General features: G+C 40.5%; 1 protein-coding gene and 1 pseudogene across 1 annotated transcript in view; both read right to left on the bottom strand.

Moving 5' to 3' along the window:
• The window catches only part of WNK3 (WNK lysine deficient protein kinase 3), a 148,590-nt gene extending 136,345 nt beyond the window's left edge, over positions 1 to 12,245 (bottom strand). Inside the window, exon 1 of the mRNA XM_033118064.1 lies at positions 11,850 to 12,245. The gene's annotated coding sequence lies outside the window, so the exon portion shown is untranslated. The remainder of the gene's footprint in view (positions 1 to 11,849) is intronic.
• LOC117015537 (ubiquitin-conjugating enzyme E2 variant 1-like) lies at positions 431 to 11,647 on the bottom strand (annotated as a pseudogene).
• Positions 12,246 to 17,894: the final 5,649 nt, after the last annotated feature.

Here is a 17,894-nt window from a genome sequence, read left to right as displayed (position 1 = left end):
CAAACATATAGCCTACCAGCTGACAAACGAGCCTAGGTGTACAGAACTCCCAGTCAGCCCGTCGACTAGCTCATTCTTAAATACGAACAGAATCAGGAGACACATTTGAAGAAAACATGTAACACACAAGAGAAAGATCACGAGAAACAAACAAACAAAAAATATCCTTGGAGGAGCTGAAATAATTCAAGAAACCATTTTGTTTTTGTTAGGGCACATCTTATGTATTTTAAATGAACAAAAAATTAGTGTCATTCACAGTATCTTAAGATTAAACTGCCTTTGAATGGGACTTTCCTTTCTAGTACTTTTGAGGTCGACAAGACCTCAAAATTATCTAGAAACATATCTAGAAAGTTTACTACTGTGGAAAACGAAGACTGCTTAAATTGGATGTGGCAAGGGGAGGGCCTGTGGTTTTTCTTTTTGATTAATTGCTGTAACACTGTCCTGCAGGTGGCTGAAGGAGTTTCCTATTTTCTTTAGACATCATTAGGCGCCGAAGCTCTTGCAGGACAACTTTGATGCTATATGAATTCTGCCATTCTGCTAGCACTGATGTGGCTCTTGGGTCCACCACCTCATTAGAATTATCAACTCCAATCGTATTCATTTTTGTTACAAATCTTACAAAGGGGTGTTCTTCTGGGTATTTAGGTCTACATTCTATTTTAATGCTGTATATTCAGTTTTCATAAATTGTCCGAGCCCTTGGTCACTGCCATATTGCGTCACTTTCACTCGAAGACCCCCAAGAAACCATTTTTAATTTAAGTTTTTAAAACATAATCATGGGCCGGGCCGGTGGCTCAGGCGGTTGGAGCTCTGTGCTCCTAACTCCAAAGGCTGCCAGTTCGATTCCCACATGGGCTAGTGGGCTCTCAACCACAAGGTTGCCGGTTCAACTCCTCGACTCCCGCAAGGGATGGTGGGCTCCACCTCCTGCAACTAAGATTGAACACAGCACCTTGAGCTGAGCTGCCTCCCGGATGGCTCAGTTGGTTGGAGCGTGGGCTCTCAACCACAAGGTTGCCAGTTCAATTACTCGAGTCCCGCATCGGATGGTGGGTGGCACCCCCTGCAACTAGCAACAGCAACTGGACCTGGAGCTGAGCCGCACCCTCCACAACTAAGACTGAAAGGACAACAACTTGACTTGGAAAAAAGTCCTGGAAGTACACACTGTTCCCCAATAAAGTCCTGTTCCCCTTCCCCAATAAAATCTTTAAAAAACAAAACAAAAAAAAAACAACAACATAATCATAAGACTCAAAAATCAAAGAAAGAGGTATATAATGAACAAGTTCCCTCTCAACCCTGTTTCCCATCTATTTAGTTCCCACCACTCCCCCAACAGGTAACCACTCATTAAATTCTTATGTAGCCCTCCAGAGCTTCTTTAGGCAAATGAGCAAATGTAAATATATGTTCTCGCTCCCCCTTTCTACACAAAAAGTAGTATACTAAACTTTTTTTATAGTCACAATATTTTAAATTACTTTTTTTCCTGCCAGTACATGGAGGTTCCTCATTATTATTTTTATTTTTTTAAATTAAAGTTTATTGGGATGGCAATTGTTAGTAAAGTTACGTAGATTTCAGGTGTGCAATTCTGTATTACATTATCTATAAATCCCATTGTGTGTTCACCACCCAGAGTCAGTTCTCCTTCCATCACCATATATTTGATCCCCTTTACCCTCATCTACCACCCTTCGCCCCCCTTACCCTCTAGCTCATTATTATTTTTAATATCTAAGTAGTATTCAACTATTTGCTATAACAGATAACATTGCATATTTCATTTTGCCTACATATGTGTATAAATATGTGCCAGCTCCCTGAAATGGGATTGCTGGATCAAAGGAAATTTGTATATTTAACTTTTACTGAAGTATGTTAATATATCCAGAAGAGTATACATAATACATGTATATCTTCATACAATGCTACCAAAGTGCCTTCCATGGGCATTGTACCAATTTAAACTCCCACCTGAAATCTGTGTCTTTTACTCCACAGCCTTGACAACAAAAAAGGTGTTATCAAACATTTTGATTTTTAACACTGATAGATTTAAAAAAGGAATCTCACTGTAGTTTCAATTAGCATTTATCTTATGAGTGAGGGTAAGCATCTTTCACATAAACAATAATTAAAGCAAGAAATAAGCCAAGAATTCCTATTATCACTGCTACCACTTAAGGAAATAAAATAAGACCTATGAATATTGGAAAGTAGGGGACAAAACACAAAACTTGCAGACTACATGATTATCTATCTAGAAAATCCAAGAAAAGCAACCAAAAAAAAAAAAAAAACAAGAGGAACTAACCAGAAAGCTCAGTAGAAATGCTAAAGATAAAATCAACAAATGAAAATCAATAGTTTTCCTATATACATAAGCAATAATTAGAAAATGTAATTTACGTCAAATATATGGTGATGGAAGGAGAACTGACTCTGGGTAGTGAATACACAATGTGATATTAGATGGTATATTACAGAATTGTACACTGGAAACCTATGTAATATTACTAACCATTGTCACCCCAATAAACTTTAATAAAACAAATAAAATAAGTAAAAAGAAAATGTAATTTACAAACCATGATCTCAAGGTGAGGGCTCAGGAGTGGGCAAAGCCGGAGGGGTCAGGAAGGGCTGGGTACCCTGGAAAGTGGGAAGTCAGTGCGATTTTTTTAAAACATTTTTTAAAAAAACTATCCTATTTGTAAGAGCAACAAAGCTATAAAATATTCATCTAGGAATAAACTCAAGAAGAAATATGCAACACTTATATAAAGAAAACTGTAACATTTTACTGGAGTACATAAAATACACGTTTCCTTGTAGAAAGACCCAATATTGGCATCTTCACAAACTCTCCCCTTCCCGATTATGCCCAAGTCAATGCAAACCCAATCAAAATCCCAAAGAGATGTTTTTATCCAAAAATTGAAAAGATGATCCTAAAAGAACACAAGCAAAACCAAGAAAATGTTGAGAAGAACGAAAATTTGCCTTCCCAGATATTACATACATATAACTACAGTAAGTAAAAACAACACAATTTCAGCACAGAAACAGACAAATGGACTAATGAACTAGAGGAATCAGTACAGAAACAGACACATTGTGTATGGGGATGTACTCCATGGTAAAAAGAGTAAAAAAATTCAAATTTGTGAGAAACACATAGCATAATAAAAGGTGTTGGAATAACTGGCTACTCATTTTGGGGGGAAAAAGTTAAAATCCTTCTTAAAACCAGTCACAAAAATAAATTCCAGGTAGATGAAAGACCTAAATGCAAAAAGCAAAACTGTATAACTATTAAAAGAAAATATGGCAGAATATATTTCTAACCTGAAAAAAGGCTTTCTTAAAAAGACAAAATGCACGGGCGGCCAGATGGCTCAGTTGGTTAGAGCACTTGCTCTTAACAACGTACTCTTAACAACAAGGTTGCCGGTTCAAAACCCACATGGGATGGTGGCTGCACCCCCTGCAACTAAGATTGAAAATGGTGACTGGACTTGGAGCTGAGCTGCACCCTCCACAACTAAGACTGAAGGACAACAACTTGACTTGGAGCTGATGAGTCCTGGGAAAAACACACTGTTCCCCAATAAAGTCCTCGAAATACACACTGCTCCCCTTTCCCAATAATAAAAAAAAAAGGACAAAATGCAAAGCCCATTAACAAAAAAGCTAACACATTTGACCATTTGACCATGAACAAGGTTCAAAGACAAGCAACAGACTGGGAAGCAAACATTTGCAACATGTATAGTTTTAAAGCATTAATATCCATAATATATAAAGAACTAAAAAAAAAAAAATCAGTAAGAAGAAATACAATTGACCAATACATGTATGGTAGGGGGATGGCTCAAACACTTTAGTAAGCAGGGAGATGCAAATTCAAACAATTCAATGTCATTTTTTGTCCATCAGATGAGCAAAATAAAAACTCTGTTAATATTATGTTTTGAGAAGTGTATGAGAAATTTGGCACTACTGGCCGATAAACTGGAATAGTCTTTCCATACGGCAAATTCCAAGTATCTAGTGCATACTTGTCACCCAGTAATTCCACTTCTTAGTATCTACCTAAGAAATATTCCTGTATGTGTACAGCTATGTATGTACAAGGATTTTTTTTTTACTGAAGCATTGTTTGAAATAGAAAAAAAAAACCTGAAAAAAAATTAAATATCCATCTATAAGAGAATGGTGAAATAAACAGTGATACATCTGTATTGTGTAATAATATGCATCTGTTTAAAAAATGAGATGGATATATACTGATATATAAAACTCTACATATATACTACTGAGAAAAGCAAGTTGTAGTACAACATGCATTACACCTATATATATGTATCATTTATGGTTAAAAAAACTCTTCACTTATAAATGTACTCATATATGTGTAAATGAATATTTGAAAAGACTGGAAGGATATGCTCTAAACTGATCCTACTACTTAAAGAAGCATGTACTATGAAATACTATGTATCTATTAAAAAGAATTTAGTGAGCATAATCATACCAACATGAAAAGAGCCCTAAATCATATTCTTTGGGGGGAAAAAGTAAGTCATAAAATATATTTTTTTATTGTATATACACATACATATATGCAGGTAACTATGGAGAAAAAGAACTGTGCAAGCTCACAGTCAACTATTAACAGTTACCCACAGGGAGGGCAGGACACTGGGTAAAGGGGGGTGTTAAGGTTTTAATCTATCTCTCTATTATTTTAATCCTTTAAAGCAGAATTGTCCATCAACAACCTGTACAAAAGAACCAGTTAAGGATGTTATAATTTCCTAAAATAAATGAAGGAAGGACAAAACTAACAATTATGCACAACATATATTCAAATGAATATTATCAGTTAACACTTACTGAGTGCTTTGTGCCAGGCACCATGAGCCCATTCATGCATTTTCTCATGTAATCATGACAAGAATCTTGAGGTAAATAATAGTTTGTCTCATTTTACAAATGAGGAAACTAGGCTCAAAAAATTAACTTTCCTAAGATCGTACAGCTAGTAAAAACCAGGGCCAGAATTCAACCCAGGCATCTGACTCAAGTTCCTTCTTAACTACTCATACTAGGGGGGCCCCATATGACTTACAGCCAGATGTACACACTATATACAAACAACCCTGAATCGCATAGATACGCACACTGCACAACCACATCGCAGTCCTTGGGATTTATAACACTAAAACTATCTTCTTCCTCACTCCCATCCTCGTTTTGCTTTGGCAAGGTCATTTACTCAATTAAAGATGCCCATTTTATGTAAAAACAATGTCTGGGTCCAAATGAGAAAAGGGGTTGAAATCATCTCCATCTTCCTTCATCATCAAAATTAAACAACCTATCAATCACCTACCCTCAGGCCTTAACTCACACTTTACTCTGCCTAACCCTTTTAAAACAGTGGTGGGCAAACCATGGATAGCAATCAAGCCAAACCCTCCTCACAGCACTGCCTGTTTTTGTGCAGCAGGTGAGCTGAGAAAAAGTTTTGCATTTTTAAACGGTTGAAAAAATAAAAATAGTATTTCATGACACATGAAAATTATTCAAAATTAATATTTCAGTATTCATGAAGTTTTATTGGCGTATAGCCACACTCATTCATTTATATATTACCTAAGGATGCCACCATAGCCGCTGAGTCATTGCCCACAAAGCCCAAAATATTTACTACCTGGTCCTTTACAGAAAAGTTTGTCAAACCTTGCTTTATAGTTTTCAACAGAACTTCATCCTAAAAACAACCCTGAGAGCTACTTGGTATTAGCCTGACTTCTGAAAATTAGGAAGGCTCAACAAAGCTTAGTGTCTTGAACAAGTCACAGACCTACTAAGTGAAGGACAATTCTAGAATCCTGGTTTTCTAGTTCCAAATCCAACATACTTCCTACCACACTACCACTTTCTAAGAACCCAACCCCTTCTGATTAATCAATGAGTTCAGACATTTGGTGCTAAAATATACCAGATGGGTAGACATAAAAGCTTTAAGCTGATGGGAAAACATTTCTCAATTGAGAAACTTGGACTCCAAAAACATATTAATAGAATACATTGTATTTCATATGTAGCTGTATAATTTGTAAAGCGTATTCACTCATTTAATTAGCAAAGGAATCCTGCAAAATTGGTAGAGCTTTTATTTTGTTTAATAATAAATATGGAAATAGATGCTTATAGACATGTGCAAGATTATACTGAGGAAAGACTAGAACCCAGGCGGACTCCTGCTCCACTGACATTTCCTCTTGGGAACACCATCTCATCTCATAAGAAATGTATCTTTTTTTTTTCTTAGAAACAAAAAGCAGTAATTCACACATTTCAACTAGCAAAAAACATAAAGTGTTCTTCTAGAAGGGATAAATTGACAATTTAACGAAATAACAATTACGAGAAAGGATACCAAAAATTGCTGTTCTCCTAACATTTCTGTTAAATGTTAAAAGTTCGGATTTCTGTTAAAAGTCACCTCCTCAAACTGACCACCTGAGCTAAAGAGGCTCCTCTCCAACATCCAGTACTCTTTTAGAATTTTCCTCTTAGCATTTATTTTCTGAAATTGTTCATTTGTTGGCCACTGTCGTTCTCCATTGCAATGTAAACTCAAAGAGGGTAGAGTTGCCTGTTTTGCTTCCTTTGCATCTACCCCCAACAAATCAACCTTGGCACTCTAGAGAAATGCAATAAATATTTGTTGAATGAATGGTAGAACCTACAAATACTTTGGGTAAGTCATATTCTACAATTCACTTGGGCTAACAGCTTCAGAGTTCGTTATCAGCGCGTTTTGAAAGGTTCTTTAGCAAATGAACCATATATCTTCAAGGGTTTTTTCCTCTTGCCAGAAACCTTCAAAGGCTAACTCTGAATGGAAATGCCACAGCAGCCCAGCAGGACAAAAATTATTCTCTGGGCAGTAGTGAATATAATCAGAGCTGAACTACCATCTCATACGTCTTGGGGCTGGCTGATCAAGCAGATTTCCCATTCTTGTATTAAAACACATCCCCTAAGTTTTTTAAAAATACCAAATTAATGTCCTTATTTAATTATGCTTAACTACAGGCTGATATTTACCAACCAATTGTGCTGCACTAAATTTTAATTCTCATTTTTACAAGTAACCAAATTAAAATAATCTTACATCGTTCCTAAATAAATGGGATAATATATGGGTAATTGTAGCCTAAACTACAAATAAAAAGTATCCACAAGGTACTGACTGATACACATTTTGGTTAAGAAGTTAACTCATAATCATAAAACATATAACACATAGATATAATTGCTTTTCGGGTGAATCTAATAACAATTTCTGGTTAAATATAGACTATGTTTTCCCCTAGTTTTAAGCAAAGATTTCACCCTATACAAACAATTTGAAAATAAAAATATTCTTTATTGGAAAAAAAAAAACTTATGTAACTTTAGCATAAGGTTTGTCCAGCTTGCCATATTGAAGTTTCCTGATCATAAAAGTCTCACTGACTCATAAAGAGCTTTAGAATATCCCACACTTCAAATATAAAGCATTACCTTCAAAAATGCTACAATGAAAAAAATGCATCTAGAAACATTTCTCTCCCACAACTGCCCTAAGAGTGATTAGATATCACCATAATAGCTTCATTTAACTAATGTACACACATAGCATTGTGTACTATGTATTTTAAAGTTTTTTTAAAGCTAATATAGTTTTTTTAAGCTAATTTTATAGTTTTTATAAGCTAATCCACATGCAAAAGAATGAAGCTGGACCCTTACCTCATACCATATACAAAAATTAAATCAAAATGGATAAAAGACCTAAATATTAAAACTAAAACTATGAAACTCTTCAAAGAAAACATAGTGGTAAATCTTCATGATCTTGGATTTGGCAACGATTTCTTAAATAACAATAAAAAGATAAACAACCAGATTTTTAATAGGCAAATGACTTAAACAGACATTTCTCCAAAGACATTCAAATAGTCGACAAGCACCTGAAAAGATGTTCCAAATCATTAGTCATCATTAGAGAAATGTAAATAAAACCACAATTAGATACTAGCATGGCCATAAAACACACACACACAGAAAGTAACAAATACTGGCAAGGATGTGGAGAAATTGGAACTCTTATACATTGGGGATGGCAATGTAAAATGGTGCAGCCACTGTGGAAAACAGTTTGGTGGTTCCTTAACAAGTTAAACACAGAATTACCATATGACCCAGAAATTCCACTCCTGGGTACCGTACATAACCAAAAGAGTTGAAAACAGGTGTCGAAACAAAACCTTGTAGCCAAATATTCATACCAGCATTATTCACAAAAGCCAAAAAATGGAAAGATACCAAATGTCCAGGAACTAATGAACAAACAAAATGCAGTATATACATACAATGGAATGTTATTCAACAATAAAAAGGAATGAAGTACTGATATATGCCACAACGTGAGTGAAGCTCTAAAACATGCAAAGTGAAAGAAGCCAGACACAAAAGGCCATATACTGTATGATTCCATTTATATGCAATATCCAGAATAGGCAAATCCATGGATACAATACATTAGTGGTTGCCAGGGGCTGGGAGAAAAAGGGAATAGGAAGTGACTGCTTAATGGGTACACAATTTCCTTTTGGGGTCATGAAAATGTTTTGGAGCTAGACGTGCAACATCATGAAGGTACTTAATGCCACTGAATTGTACACTCTAAAATGGTAAATTTTATGTTATATGAATTTTACCATAATAAAAAAAGTTACCAGGCAAAAACACAGAAAACAATGTTATTATACTTCATTACTATTAAAACAACAGTTCATTAAAAAATAGTATAGTTCAAAATAGTATAGTTCAAAAAAAAAAAGTACCTGAAGGTACATTTAGAGGCTCATTTCTTCAGTAAGTTAATCTCAACATTCTCCAACCAAATATCTCATGACAAGTTCTATCAAAACAATTAAAAACGGCATCAAATTCTACTTTTGAAGCTTTGAGAATTTCTGAACGAATTCTTTTATAGATGTCCTTTACAGTCATCAAATGTCTCTTAACAGTGCCATAAATTTTATAATCTCAAACAAAAATGGAAAAGACCCATCCCTCTGAAAGTATTCTGGCTGTTAGCCAAGAGACATAATCAAGTATCTGCAAATAGAGTTGGACTACTTATACCAAGATGGGAGACTGAGAAAGGAAGGGGTTTTCTTGCACACAACCCCGCTCCCCATACATATACGCAAAAATTTAGGCCTTCCGTTAATTATTTTTAAAGTAAATTACCTGATTAGCAATCCGACAGCAATATAACAGTTATCATTTTCTTTACTTGAGACTGGTTCATTGCAACCACTGGCTTTATCATTTACTGGCTAAATGATGCGACACTGTAATGAAAAGAAATCCCTCTACAGAAGAAAGTTGAAGTTCACATTACAGAAATCTAACTCCTAAAACACTACAGAATAATTACTTCAACGAGTGTCGACTTGTGATGTGAGGATCAGCATTGGTCTAGAAGTAGGAACTTCAGGGTGTAAGAGACCGTTAGCATAGACCTTAACAAGGGGTCTACGACTTCTAGGGCGAGTCTTATTTTTCTAAGCTTTACTTTCTGTTCTAGGTATAAAAACGAAAATAACTTTCCTGCCTGCCTCCCAACAGAAGTATGATAGTAAAAATACGTACAAGGTGTATTGGGACCACGAAACAGGGGCACCTAACGTAGCTTGGTGTAGGATGCTGGGGAAAGGAAAAAAGAGGAAAACAGGAAAGGCTTTCAAGAATAGCTAATGGCAGAGATTAATCTAAAAAGAATGAGTTCAAATTCAAAGGGAGGAGGCAAGAGAGCATTCCAGGTTGGGGGATGGGGGTGCATCAGAAGTAAAGGCGGTGAGATGAACACAAATCTGCTTAAGTTATTCCTCTTCTTAATAAACAGTTAAGGGCTGCTAACTCTGCAGGGTAGCCCTTCACCCCAGCCTCAATCTAAGATTCCAGCCTTATCTCATTCCACTCCCCAAATATACCATGCTTAAACTTTCCAGCCTCAATACTTGAATGTTCTTCCAGTCCAGGAACACCTAGTTCAAAACTGGGAGACTACCTTGCCTGCCAGAGTCAGTGCAACTTTTTTCCAGGCTCCCACAGTGCTTTCATACTTCTACTCTACCACTTAATACACTAAGTATTCATCTTAATCTAAGAGAATATGAACATAGTATTAACTTTTGTATTTAAACTCTGGGTAGCCAAAACAAGGATTACATTCTTTCCAACATCAAAGCAGAATAAAAGGAAAAGGGAATAAGAATGTTCTCAAATTTGCAACATTTCCAAGATAAATGAATATATGTCGATAAAGTTAAAAAAATCCATATACTATTAATCTTGATTCAGAACACAATGAGACTATCACAAGACATCCTTACCAAATGATAAGTAATGTATTTAAAAAACAGAATGTCCAAGTAATCTTAATCTGCTGGAAACATACCAAAATGCAAGCGCCAATTTTCAAACAAGGTAAATTCATTATGACAAAAAAAATATGTATAATTATTTTAGCATTCAAAATCAGCTTTTGTGCATTTTAGCTATCCTTTAATGCGAAGTAACTTTTTTTTGGACTGTTAAGTCTAAACAATTTTTACACTCATCAATCCAAAGGGTAGAGACTGTCTAGAAGAAACCTGCTACTCTGTGTCATATATTGAAACCTCTTCAAAAGTTCTCTTAGCATTACAATTTACTATAGATGAAAAACAGGTAACAATGCCTCACAAAATTGGATGCAATCACTACTGTACAGAAGATCTGCACAACTTTAAAGGCTATTATTCATATAATTGCTTGAGTCAACAGTAAGTCTTATGAAGGAATAGCCATACCATTCCCACGTTTTGAGGGTTCGATTTTAACAAGATCTATCAACTTCCAAGACATGAGACACACACGTGCAGGATTTCCACCCACACCCCACTACATAAATGTTTCACCACTCTTAACTAGTCAAACAAAACCTCTTTCAGTACAGTGAAGCCAGCTCACCACTTTTATCCTAACCCCATCATACAGATGGTAATCTCCTCCCCATTCCCAACCTGTCGGCCACAGAACACACCACTCGTCCCAAGTAACACCTCTCAATCTCCTTGAACATAACCCATGGACACAACCAGCCAGCACTATTCTTCACCCGGATCCAGTCCTACCGACCTTCACACAGCAATTGAATCTCTCAATTAAATCTACTTTCCCCCACCCCAATACCCACTGAAACTCAACTTCCCACACCCGAAGCGATCTTTCCTTTCAGTAGCCTCAATCTCACTTAAATGATCACTCAGTCCTTTGTCAACTGTCTCCCGCCCCCCTCAAGTATTCTCCGCACCTTCCCCGTCCCCTAGTCTTCCATCAACTCCCAAAGTTGCCACCCCCCAACAAAAACAAAAAAAGACAAAAAATGCACCTCATCCTCAAACCTGCCCTTCCCCACTTCTCCCCTCTGAATTTTCCTCTCTGCCCGTTCGCTCGCACCGACAACAGCTCCGACAACCCCGAAGACTGGAGCCCGGCCTCGTCCCATCGTCCCATACCTCTTGGTGACTGCAATCACCCCGCCTCGGTCAAACCGCCCCCCACTAGGGCGCTTACTCCTCTAACAGACTCTTGGCCGCCGCTGCCTCCCTCCATTCATCCCCGGCCCATTCATCTCGCAGCCTGATCCCAGACACGCCCCCCGGCCTCCTCCCTCTCTCCTAGTGCCCCGGCTGGCCCGGGACCCTCACCAGATTAGGGGCTCTCGCAGAGGGAGACTCTGACTCTTTTCGCTTCTCCTTCGCCTTCTTTCAAGCCTCGGGTCGCCCCTCGACGAGCGACACCGTAGAACACACACATACACACACACCTCCTCCTCCTCTATCGCCTTCTCGGATGCTTCTTACTCTCCTCCTGAATGTCTGGAGCTCTGCTCCGTGTCGTGTGCGCGTGCGCGCGCGAGCGTCTCCCCGCGAGCCCACCGGGCCAGCTACCGCGGGTAGGTAAAGAGCGGGCGGGGTTGGGGGAGCGGGGTACGAGCCCAAGCTCGCGCTCGCCTGGGAGCTAAGCAGGCGCACGCGTACTCCAGCCAGGGAATTCAGATGGAGAGAAGAGAGGGGCGGAGGGGGACGGGGAAGGGAGGGGAGGAAAGGAGAGGGGGAGGGGCGGAGAAAGCTGACAGAGCAGCCCCAACTCAGAACGGCCCCCAGCGCTGCGAGGGGCCCAGTGGCTAGCCAACTGGAGCGTGCGCGCTCCTCCTCCGCCCTCTTCAGCGCAGCGGGAGAGAGGGATGCGCTTCGAGGAGAAAGGCTTCTCTCCTTTCCAAGAAGAAAAATCTCAGTGAGGAGCCACGCGTGACACCTTCTGTGTGTTCAAAAGCTCTCTCCACAGCTGCTTTACCCTTTTCAGAAAAAAAAAAGTCCAAGCACACACTACTTCCTAGCCACCCCCCGCCCATTCTCAGTTTTCCACATGCCTCTAAATGCGGTAGCTCTGCCGAGATGTGGTACCCGCCGTCACCTTTTCACCCGCCACCCCTAAACTACCTTTTTGCAATCCCTGACTTTTCTCGCGAGACCCATACCTGCTGGTTTTGGGATTAGAAGTCGAAGCACAGATTTACAAATACGGGTCCCCCAGTTACGTTGCGAGGGCAACGGCCACGGTATGTCCCCCCCCACCCCCCAGGACCGCAGTGCGCGCGCGCGGGGGCTGGGCAACAACGACAGCGGGGATGGGAAAGGGAAGCTATGAAACGGATTTTTGACGGCTTGTAACCACTAGGCCTAGGCACGTGCCCTGCGCCTCGCGGGCAGGTGCAGTGTACCCTGGGAATTGTAGTTTTTGTTCCCACCTCCAGTTCCACTCCCACCCTCAGCCTTACTTAGACCTCCTGCCGGGAGGGGTATTAGCGACGCCATTTTGCCGGGAACAATGGCCCTCGGCCCAGACGGTGGCGGGTGGGGGAGGGAGTAAGGTTTTAAGGGTTTGGTTAACCTCCCCTGGCCCCTCGGTGCCATAGCAACCCCTTCAGAAACCTGGCCCCGCCCCGTCACTGCTCCGCAGGGCTCCTAGAATGCGCGCATGCGGAAAGGCCACCTCCCCCTGAGGCTGGCTCTCACCATCTCCTACCATCCACCTTCCAGATCCTCTAGTTGGTATAAATGCTACCTCCTTGGAGCTTTCACTGCATGTTAACCTCGGCGTAGCAGCTTTGTTTAAGAACTGCTTCCTGCCCTGTGTCAGGCGCAATACAGAATTGTTTCTGTCATTCTCACATGAACAATCCTGGCTCCACAGAAGAGGAAACTGAGGGTCAGGAGGGGAAAATAGACATGATTTGCTCAAGTTCACATAACTATGTATCAAGGAGTCAGAACTTGAACCCAGGTGTGCTCACTCCTGAGCCCAAGCATGTTTCAATCGCCCAGGGTGCATCTGGTGTCACAGCCCCTGAATGAAAGCTCCTTAAGGGCAGGATTTCTTTCCCAATGCCCCACAAGACTTAGCAGGATGACTTGAGAGTAGGAGGCTGGAAAATGCCAGGCTAACATGTTCAACTGCCCAGCTTCCAGGCCCTATCACTGAGTTCGGTCAATCTCTCCTCTCTCCAACACGTTTTTTTTCTTTTCTTACTGTAGGCCTCAGAACCTCAGTCTTTTCAGCTCTTTAAAAACCAATCACTAAATTTAACTTTCCATAGTCCAAATCAAGTGGAATGGTGGCCCTGTTTCTTGTCTCTGCATCTTTCCTCTTGGAAGTCGCTGTTGAATCCCAGTATTGCCAGACATGCAAGTGAACCAGACCTTGCCCTTAATAAATTCAAACCCTCATCTCCAAATTTTGACAATGGGGGGAAACTCTGAGGCAATGAAATTCAGAGTTATAGGGTCCAGCTATTCCACCGGTGAAGATCTTCCTTCCTGGCTAAATTTGGAGGACCAAGGTATGGTTTCTCCAAATAGTCCTACCACTCTACTTTAGAGGTCTCTGCATTCCAAATTAGCTGTAGAATGGATGGGATCTCCCCAAATCCTTCTTTCCCCACTGCCTCTGAAGATACTTCCTTTTCCCTGTTGAATTATTGACTACCATGGGGAAAATGGGAAGCATAGCCAAATAACCACCCAAGGACAGTGTCAAAGGCTACCAAATCATTCCAAGTCTTTGTAGGTCCTGACTACCACTGAGATGGTAACTAGAAACTTGTACCCACTATTTTTATTTCTCAATGTCACCCTACTCCCACTACCACCACATACCGTGTTTCTCCAAACATAAGATCTAGAGGGACAATCAGCTCTAATGCATCTTTTGGAGCAAAAATTAATATAAGACCCAGCCTTGTTTTACTATAATATAAGACCGGGTCTTTAACATAATATTATATAATATAATGTAATATAATATATACCAGGTCTTACATTAATTTTTGCTCCAAAAGACACATTAGAGCTGATTGTCCAGCTAGGTCTTATTTTCGGGAAAACATGATACATCCACCTTTAGAAAAAGCAACAGATACCTCCTGCAATTGTGACGTGCTCCTCTTCCTTTGTCTCTGAGCTTGATGATGTAATCAATGCAGAACAATATTTAGAAACATTAGCCCCTCAACCTGCTCAGATGTGAACTCCTCTTTGAGTACCTCTTTGACAGTCAAACATTTGTTAAATAACTACAAAGTAGTGTGACTTTTATAAACTTCAGAAATTAGAAAATCAAATAAGTCTGCTCCCCATCCAAGTACACGCCCTTCTCAATTTAGGCCTTTTATTGACATATGTGCTCTTCTGTTTGAAACAACCTGTCTACAACTCAACACAAATGTCACTATGGGCAGAAAGGGGAGTGGGCAATTATACTTGTAGCTAGTCAACAACGAACAGCAGAGAACATTCCCTTCTTACCTAATGGTTTCCACTGTCAAGTGGCATTTGTATGCTGTTTCTATTCATCAAATAAAAAATTCGACTTACGGGCCAGCCTGGTGGCTCAGGCGGTTGGAGCTCCATGCTCCTAACTCCGAAGGCTGCCGGTTCGATTCCCACATGGGCCAGTGGGCTCTCAACCACAAGGTTGCCGGTTCGATTCCTCGAGTCCCGCAAGGGATGGTGGGCAGCGCCCCCTGCAACTAAGATTGAACACGGCACCTTGAGCTGAGCTGCCGCTGAGCTCCTGGATGGCTCAGTTTGTTGCAGTGTGTCCTCTCAACCACAAGGTTGCTGGTTCGACTCCCGCAGGGGATGGTGGGCTGCACCCCCTGCAACTAACAACTGGAACTGGAGCTGAGCTGTGCCCGACACAACTAAGATTGAAAGGACAACAACTTGAAGCTGAACGGCACCCTCCACAACTAAGATTGAAAGTACAACAACTTGACTTGGGAAAAAGTCCTGGAAGTGCACACTGTTCCCCAATAAAGTCCTGTTCCCCTTCCCCAATAAAATGTTAAAAAAAAAAAATTCGACTTACATTAACCACTTGTAATTTGGCTTTACATTATTTCAGGAAAACATTCTTCCAATAATCTAGTTAATCTTATCTGAAGGCTCTGGTGCCAAGAAATTACAAAAGCCTTCACTAGATCCATTTTTAGACCCTAGCATCCCACAGGAATGGGGGTGGGGGTTAGTTTCATGGCCTTGCTAGCTGTTCATCTTCTCCGGACTACACAGGATGGTAACTCCTTCAATGAAAATGGAACCAAAATGAACCTCAAAGTTGAGAGTCAGCTGACTACCACAGCCATGGGTAGAGTTGTACCCATTTCTGGAACTCAGTTTTTGACCCTGATCCCTCCTTTTACCAGGTTATTGGGGAAACAATATAAATTATTCTTGACTTTCATTTTCCTATCCCAGGTGATGCCATAGTTTGGTGATCTTATGTAGTGGCCAGTCATGGGGGTGGAATAAATGTATCTACTTGCATATCCTTAGATCTTGTCAGTTATTGATGAGCCCTCGAACCACCTGGGTTCTTTCAAGTGCTGTGGTCCTCTCCAACAGCTCTGCCACACTTAGGACACAGAACTCATTGCCAAGGTCACCTGTTGGTCCATCTGCCTAGACATTCCACACAGCCCGTCCTCTCTTGACTCTTCCTACCAACCAAAGGTTGCTTCTGGGAGTGTATGCTGCTTGAGCTCCCACAGAGCTCCCTCTGCCTCTTCTCCCCAAGAAGAGAGGAGTGAGAAAGAGAAGAATCTTTTTATAAGCTTGTGCAAATCTTTCTTCCTTTTACTTTTCTGGCCCAGATACTTCGTCTCTGCCCCTGCACCCTAATCCCCCTTCTCTAGGGCTTTCTCTTTTGGAACACAAAAGCCAGAGAGACTGACAGAGTATTTGTTTTCCTGACTTGCCACCTCCCTCCCCTGATATACACCCAAAGCTGATCACTTTGGTAGGGGGAGTATGGGGGGCAGAGAAAAGGGAGCAATACACAAAAGAAAAAAATCAATTTTTATCTCAAAATAATATTGCAGCCACATTCTCCCTCTATTAAATCTTAACATCTCAGCTATGAAAATTTACTTCTCATCAACATTCCCCCTACTCAAGGCAATAACTCCCAGGGCTCAGATGCCTGGGTGATCTTTTTCTCCAGACAAGCCTTGGCACTGGGGGAATTTCCACCTGGATCACCTAGAGGCTGTTAATGTGCTCCCAGCACAATTTGAGTGTACCCTACTTCTGGTGGACTTAAAATGTGGATGAAAAGATAAGGCATAAACACGTGAAAAGGGAAGTAATAATTCAAAAATTTTTACAGGATACTGAACAACTAATTGACACATGCTTTTACTTATAATAAGTGCTACAGGCATTCATTCATTCATTCATTCATTCATTCAATCAATCCATTCATATGGGTTTAGTGCATAAGCCAAGATGTTGGATCTTACCTGGGTAGCTGTCTCTGCATTCCTCCCTTTCTCAAAATTGGTGTCTGAAACTTAATTCTCATCTGATTTCCCTGTTTTGGTGACTGATCTTCTGGCTTGGGCTTGGGGCCCAGCCTTGCTCTCCCCTGCCCCCTCAGTTCCAGAAACAATTCCTGAAATCTGTCCTGGGAATGGCTGTTTGTGCTTATTCTGCCAGATTTCCATAATGCTGCTTACAGGAATCTAAATTGCATCAGACTCTTTGCTGCTAATCTCTCTGCCTATGGTCCAGTAACACCAGTCCACCTCTCACATCAGCCATCAATGATCTTTCTAACCCATAGATCCATCCATGTCATTTAACCTGCTTAAAACCCTTCAATCAGCTTCCAGCCACGATGAAATAACAGGGGCCAGATTTACCCTCTGCCTAAAACAACTAAAAACACACAAAATATATGAAAAAAAGGTTCCAGATATTAGACATCAAGCAGTACAGAAAAGTAAGCCCTGAGAGATGGGAAACAAATGAGGTGAGTTCTGCAATTGCCCCCAGCTGACCCCTGAAGAGAGTTTCCAGGCCACAGTGCAGGGAGACGGGATTCAAATGGAGCTTGGTGTTCTCCCTAAGTTGAAGAGGTAGAGCTGAGGAATCACGGAAGCCAGGATGGCTACAATTCATAGAGCAAAATACCACAGAAGGAAGCGCTGCATGCAGAGTAGAGTTGCACAGAGGAAGAACCAGAGATCTGCAGAGAGTTTTGCTTCAATTTTCAGCTGAGTGCTGGTCAGTACATGCATGTGAAGAAATTATTCAAGGCTGAGGAAAGAATCACCTGAAAGGAGCATGGAGGAGGCAGAATTCTTAGGGCTCACGCAAAGCTGGGATCATTCACATTTTCAACAGTTG

This window comes from Rhinolophus ferrumequinum, chromosome X (assembly GCF_004115265.2).
Source record: "Rhinolophus ferrumequinum isolate MPI-CBG mRhiFer1 chromosome X, mRhiFer1_v1.p, whole genome shotgun sequence".
NCBI lineage: Eukaryota > Metazoa > Chordata > Mammalia > Chiroptera > Rhinolophidae > Rhinolophus > Rhinolophus ferrumequinum.
The sequence above is the reverse complement of the archived record's forward strand: the minus strand, read 5'-3'. Positions and strand labels throughout refer to the sequence as shown.